We start from the raw sequence: 7,592 nt of genomic DNA, 5'->3' as shown, positions 1-7,592 counted from the left end.
CGGCCGATAGCACTCGCTAGCTGCAAAGGAAGTCGGTGGATCAGCTAGCGTAGATTGATCCAAGATCGCTAGGGAGACAAACAGGGTAGCAAATCTACACGGAATCATACCTGCCTGCTGGCTCCCGATCCATATATACTGCTGTTGCTGTTCGGCGCCGATCCATATATACTCCCGATCGAGCTCGAGCTTCCTGTGAGGCTGTGATGGCGGCACGACTGCCTGATGCCACATGCGTGCCCGGGCCGGGCAACTGATTCGTGGCCGGAGGCAACGGACCCGGCCACGAGGTAATGTACCGGCGCCAGAACTGCCAGCTCCCGCCGCCAGCTACGACCTAGGCCGGCGCAGAGGCATATGCACTCACACATGAAGCAGATTTCTATTTTAAAAATATCCTACGTCAGTTTTCGTCAACAAGTGTTTGAAACTTTGAATCACATGACGAAACTCTAAGATCATGTTCAAATGGACGAAGAACTTTCTTCGGAACATAGTACGATACAATCATGTGGTGTGGGGAAAATATCATAAGGATCTAATCCTACAAATCAACCGACGTACATGGGAAAAATCCTGAGAATAAAAACCTCAAAAAAAAATTCTTTGGGATTCCGTTGAATCAAATAGGCCACGAGGTAATGTACCGGCGCCGTAACTGCCAGCTCCCGCCGCCGGCTACGACCTAGGCCGGCGCAGAGGCATATGCACTCACACATGAAGCAGATTTCTATTTTAAAAATATCCTACGTCAGTTTTCGTCAACAAGTGTTTGAAACTTTGAATCACATGACGAAACTCTAAGATCATGTTCAAATGGACGAAGAACTTTCTTCGGAACATAGTACGATACAATCATGTGGTGTGGGGAAAATATCATAAGGATCTAATCCTACAAATCAACCGACGTACATGGGAAAAATCCTGAGAATAAAAAACCTCAAAAAAAAATTCTTTGGGATTCCGTTGAATCAAATAGGCCACGAGGTAATGTACCGGCGCCAGAACTGCCAGCTCCCGCCGCCAGCTACGACCTAGGCCGGCGCAGAGGCATATGCACTCACACATGAAGCAGATTTCTATTTTAAAAATATCCTACGTCAGTTTTCGTCAACAAGTGTTTGAAACTTTGAATCACATGACGAAACTCTAAGATCATGTTCAAATGGACGAAGAACTTTCTTCGGAACATAGTACGATACAATCATGTGGTGTGGGGAAAATATCATAAGGATCTAATCCTACAAATCAACCGACGTACATGGGAAAAATCCTGAGAATAAAAAACCTCAAAAAAAAATTCTTTGGGATTCCGTTGAATCAAATAAGCCCTTACAAGGAATTATCAGCAAAAAAAAAAAAGAATAGCGGTGCTGCAACACGCAAAACAAAATGATGTGGATATAAGAGAATCCCGTTGAAGCAAATTTGGTTCGCATGGGCACCAATGCTTCTGGTTTTCAAAATATTTGAAAATTGTACTTTTGTGTTTCAAAAAATCATCAAATTTATTCCATGAACATATACACATGCTCTGAATATACCCGTGTGAATTTTAGTAGAAATTGCGTATTATTTTAAGCTACAGGAAAAAAACAAACTTGTAGCTGTGTATGGGGGCGTATATTTGTTAGAAATTTATCTTTTTTGTATAGATCAAAATACAACATATTTTTCTCCAAATTTTTTTACCGTACCTTTGGAATATTTATATGTATGTGCGTATTGAATTTCAATTTTTTTGGAATCCAAAAATATGATTTTAAAGCTCAGGAGCACTGATGCTCATGTGCCAAATGCACTTTCCTTACTTATTTTATTTATCAATTTGATCTGTTAATAATACAAATACTCCGCATCAACAAAATCTATGATAACACTTAAATCAACGTCAAATGACCAAGGCTCCAAAGTCCAGATTAATCGATATATACTTAGTCTCATGTGATGCCGACGTTCTTGCGGTGAAGTCAGCTTGGACTTTTCTCGATACAAAAGAGAATAAAGGGAGAAGCATTAAGCATGTAGTACTTTTCTTGACTTACTGAAAATTAATATCGAACGATTGTGCACAGTAAAGCCAGGGAGAACCTCTCCTCCTTGATCTAAAATAGTAGAAGAAATGTCATGACAAGAATCAATACAGATCAAGAGAAGGCTGGTGCAAGGCTTTGGCTGCCGATAGAGTTATTATATCGGATCGATCGGTAAAGCCGGTAGCTGGAAATTACGGTTGTTTACCGGTAATGTACTTGGAGTATCAAACGATATTTGGTAAATTGTCAAGTATCAATTATTAATAGATCGGTGGAATTTTCATAAAAAAAAGTATCAATCGGAATCTCTAAAATTTGAATTGCACATTTCCACACCTGAGTTTCCACATAATTTATTGTGCAGTGCTAGATTTCACGATGTGCAACTTGGTACGCTTATGCTCAGTTACGGCTGTTAAACTGTGGTGGGGTTGTGCTTATGTTATATGATGTGGTTGACAAATAGTCATGACTAGGCAAAAGCGGATGGAACAGACACACACAATAAAAAAAATTAAAAATAGACAAAAAGACTGTGGAATGAATGGCGTCAAACACAGCCACATATTTTCAACTTTCCCCGTTTAGTAGAACAGAAAGCGATATTTTCTCTGAGAGATCAACGTTTAATTACCCGCTGTTTCACGTGCACGCGACAACAGCAATTAGTATGAAAATGAGCTAGTATAGGACCAATCAATGTTTGTGAATGCAGCTGATTGCAGAAGATCGATTGGATTTGTATCTGTCCTCCTCATTTTCGCTGCGCTTCTCTAGCTACTCCATCCATTCATAAATAAATGCACCTTCAGATTCAGGCCTAGACAAAAATAACAATATCATATGACCTTAGAATTAAAATATTATGAAACAACATTTCAAAATGAATCTACCTGTGCTAATTTTGTGTCGTAAATGTCGCTATGTTGTCCTATAAAATTGATCAAATTTTATTAAATTTGACTTAAGACAAAGTTTAGAAGTACACTTATTTATGAATGAAGAGAATATAAATTGTGCCGACTAAAGTTGAATACTTGATTCCCCCTCGAGAGATTGTCATTCCATCTACCAACCACCCATCACACACGTATAGATCTCAATTTATAGCTCTGACCACTTTGTGGTACATACTTCCACACGTTTTTTCTAACATTTGTTTCAATCGTTGACCCGGTGTCATTATGATAGCGAGATAATAAGACTAGCCACAATAGGAGTATCATAGGTAGTATCATGCAGATGCATGCCATGTAGGCAAAAATCTGATGTGGCACATTAATTAATAAGGAGAAAGGCGAGAGTAGTATCATAGGTAGATACGGTATCACAGCACGTAAAACTAGAAATTATAGTGGTAAACACATCATGTACACATATTTGCATTGAGATTCTACAAAACATTAAATATGATGCAATTATGATACTAATTCATGATACTATGCATTGTTGGTGTTGTATCATAAACTAGTATCATATGCATGATACTAGTCTATGATACTTCCCATTGTGACTAGTCTAAACCCTTTTGGTAGTTCTAGATCGATCACAAATTAAGTTACTTCTAGGTCAGCTTTAGGACAGTTAGATTTTCATTATGAAGTTGGTAAAAATTTATTAACTTTGACTAAAGGTAAAGCTTAGAAGTACATTGATTTGTGGATGGATAGAGTATAAATTGTGCCGACTATACTAAATACTTGATTCTCCTCGGTTGATTGTCATTCCACTACCTACCACCCATCACACACGTATAGTAGTCCCGACTGTATAACTTCGATCACTTTACGGTACATACTTTCAAACAGGTTTTTTTCGACATGTAGCAGAATGCTTCTCTGGACGGACATCTTATATTATCATATAGAGGGAGAATTATCAACAAAAAGTTTTTGTAGAAATGAATAACGGTGTTGCAACACTGCAAAACAAAACGGCATGGATATAAAATAATTGTTCTCTTACCAATTCTCAACCGTTAGGTACGAGACTCAGGAGGAGGTCGAGCGGAACGCAGCCAGGAAAACCCATCTAGGGTTCCGTCCCCTCGCCGGTGACGCCGTTCATTCCTCCGCCTTCGGTGCCTTTGGGGCTTTGGATGTGTGTTGGACCATGACCTCTCGTCGGCGGAGGGTTTTTGTTCTCTTTTTGGTTGTTTTCAGTGTCTTCTTCGCGATGGTGAGGCGGCGGCTACATCATGAAGTCGGAATAAGGTCACCCCTTTCCTATTTGCGCTTTGGTGGTGCGCCTTGCATCGGCGAAGGGTGCGTGGATCGTGCGCCTTGCATCTGGTCGGATTTCAAGTTCGTTGGTGTGCTTTAATGCCAGTCTCTTTTGATCCCGGGTTGTCATCTTTGACGACAGTTGCTGCTCTAGGAAGTTGGTTCTTTGGAGTCTTAGCACGACGACTTCTTATTTGTCCACTATAACAATATCTACTACGAGAAGCTTTGCCCTGCTCTGGTGGTGGAGGGGCGAGCATGGCGCCGCACCTTCGGCTCGCTTCAGTGTTTGTAGTCGTCGTTAGGTGGTTCAAAGACCTAGTCGTAACTTTTCGGTCTATTTGTACTACTATTGATGATTATTAATAGATTGGAGAAATTTCGCAAAAATGAATTGTTCTCTTTGTTTATAAATTTGATCCTCTAAGAATTAAATATTAACATATACTATACAATAACAAGAAGTGAGGCTGGCTCACTTCGTTGGGGAAGGGGATGTACCACTCAACCACCTAGGTTCATATGGTCATAAACGGAGATCTGGTATCTTACTATTTTTAAAACGGTGTAGAAGATTCCCATACCGCATTCTTTCTAAAAAAAAATTGGGACGTGCCAAGCGTCGGTCGGCCGATCGGCCCTCTAAAAATCGGTCGTATGTATGCCGTCCGATCTTCATCAGACGTCCGAAAATATCCGCAGCGAAACTTTTACCTTGGGCCCCCTAAATTTTGCACAATCAACCCGCGGTCCTACACTTCTCCATCTAGACGAATTGGTATATTCCTTTGGGCACAATTTTTCTATATTTACAGCAAAATGCCACCACAAGAGCATATTTGTTTCGGACCGAGTATTCACAATAAAATCTATCGCTCCGCACAAAAAAAAATACTTTTACAACAAAAAGTCACGACATTTAAAAAAAATAATGTCAGAATAAAGTGGTTAAACCAAAAAATTGTTTTGTTGGAGATCGATTTGCAACAAAAGTAGCCAATATTCTTAACAAAAATCTGCAGACTATTACAACAGAAATCTATATGTTTGCAAAAAAATAGAAGAATACATTAATTTGCTACAGATTGAATTACAACAAAAGTCACCAACTTTTTTTTACAAAAATTCACAAACATTACAATAAAAAATCAATATGTTTGCAAAATGATGCAAAGTGGCGGGTCAAGCGACATTTAATTTGCTACAGATTGAATTACAACAAAAGTTGCAAACTATATTTACAAAGGGTGTCAAACGATTACAACAAAAGTCTATTTATTTGCAAACACTGCAAAAGTGGTGAAGCACCAATTAATTTGCTATATATTGAATTACAACAAAATTCACCAACTATTTGTATAAAAATCGGAAATAATTAAAACAAATATATATATGATTGCAAACACTGCAAAGTGGTCAAGAAAAAATTTAATTTGGTACATATTGAATTACAACAAAAACACACAACTATGTTTACAAAAATTCACACACGAATACAACAAAAATCTGGTGCACAAAATAAACGAAGCAGCACACCAGCAATTGGTTCCTATATATCTTGAGTGCTGGGCCAGAACGTGTGGACGAAAGTGATGGGCCATGCGGGCGAACAGGTGATGGGCCAGATTCCAGCCAAACCAGCAAGTCGCGGACCCAGCAGCGAGCGTGGACCGAGCGTGGAACCGAGCGACCGATCTTTTCCCTTGATCGGTCGCCGGATCACAAGCTCTTAGGGCTTGTTTGAAGGGGTCCTATAGGGACCCCGACCATTTCCCTAGGCTAGAAAACAACATGAAAAATTGTCTCAGTTTTTCCTCTTTTTTTATAAAGGATGTTTCATTATTTAAAAAGTTTAAACATTACACTTATCATTTGCATAACCAAGATGCACATAGCCGTCTAAAATCAGGCGTGGCAAATGTAAAAGAGAAAAAAAAATGCTCAATACAAGTAATCATATGGGAATTGTATAGATTTCTATGGGGATGGCGGTACAATCCTTAGATTAGGATGACATCCATGTTGGGTAAAAAAAAACCTCGCTGTATCCTCCCATTGTGTAAACACGTCCATAAACAGGTTCCGGTTTTTCTTACCAATGAACATTTCATAATACACTCATTCTATATATCTTTAGGATTAAAAAAACAGCGAACAAAGAGGTTTCCCCAATTCAAAAGATCAATAAATATATTTTATATGGTTCTTATTTCATTGGAAAAATTTCATAAGACTTTATTTCCTTGAAGATGCCCATGACTTATTCAAGGTGATACGAGCTTAAACAGACTTAGAAAAAACACAAAAAGGTTACATGAGGGTGGAATAAAAAAAAGATGACCCCTTCTTTCTTCTTGAGCATAACGCTCCGGCATCGGGAAAATTCTCCCCGGGCGACGCCTGCGTGATAGTGATAATTTTTGAATTGTTTTATGTATCACTTTTTCATTTTCGGGATTATTTTTATTTTTGTGATTTTATTGAATTCTGAATACAACTGAATTTCTATGAGGCCCAACCCCCTGTTGTTGCCAATTGTTCTTGGGGTTAATCCCTGGCAAGGGATATGTCTCCCGGGTGAGAAGGGGATCCCCTGTGACACGTAAAATCTCCCCTTGGGGTTTAGTTCCGTAGTTTAATTACCTCGTGCAACCAAACAAGCCCTTATGGGGCATTTACCAAGGCTCCGAACTCCAATTTAATCCATCTATACTTAGTCTCATAGCACAAACAAAATGTCTAGGATGGCATGATGTCGAGGTTCTTATGGTCAAGTCATGTCACACTTTTCTTGATTTGAAAGAGAATAAGAGATGGGATAAGCATCCATGTACTTTTCTTGACTTACCAAGTAATATCGAACGATTGTGTGCAGTAAAGATGGAGGAACCTCTCCTCCTCAAAATAAAAAGAGTAGAAGAAATGTCATGATAAGAATTAGTACATGTCAAGAGAAGGCCGGTGTGAGGATTTGGCTACCGATATTGATATTATATCGGAGGGCCCCGGTAAAGCAGGTAACAAAAGACTACTGGTTTATTTACATTTTTTTTTGGGGGAGTTTCATACGATCTTTGACAAAATTATAAAATATCAAACGGAATCTCTCAAATTTGCATAAACTTAATCAAAATGTTATTTCGCGCACTCGTATAATTATTTCTCGTGCAATCCTATATTTCACAATGTTCAACTTGGCATGCTTATGTTCAGCTACAGGTTTCGAACCGTGTTGAGTTCTGCGTATGCTATAATATGTGGTTATAGACTCATAGTTGGTGGAGTAGTAATTAGACCATTAGTTTCTACGACTTTAAGATTCAAATTGAGCGAA

Source organism: Lolium rigidum, chromosome 2 (genome assembly GCF_022539505.1).
Source record: "Lolium rigidum isolate FL_2022 chromosome 2, APGP_CSIRO_Lrig_0.1, whole genome shotgun sequence".
In the NCBI taxonomy this organism is placed as follows: Eukaryota; Viridiplantae; Streptophyta; class Magnoliopsida; order Poales; family Poaceae; genus Lolium; species Lolium rigidum.
This window is presented reverse-complemented; position numbering follows the sequence as displayed.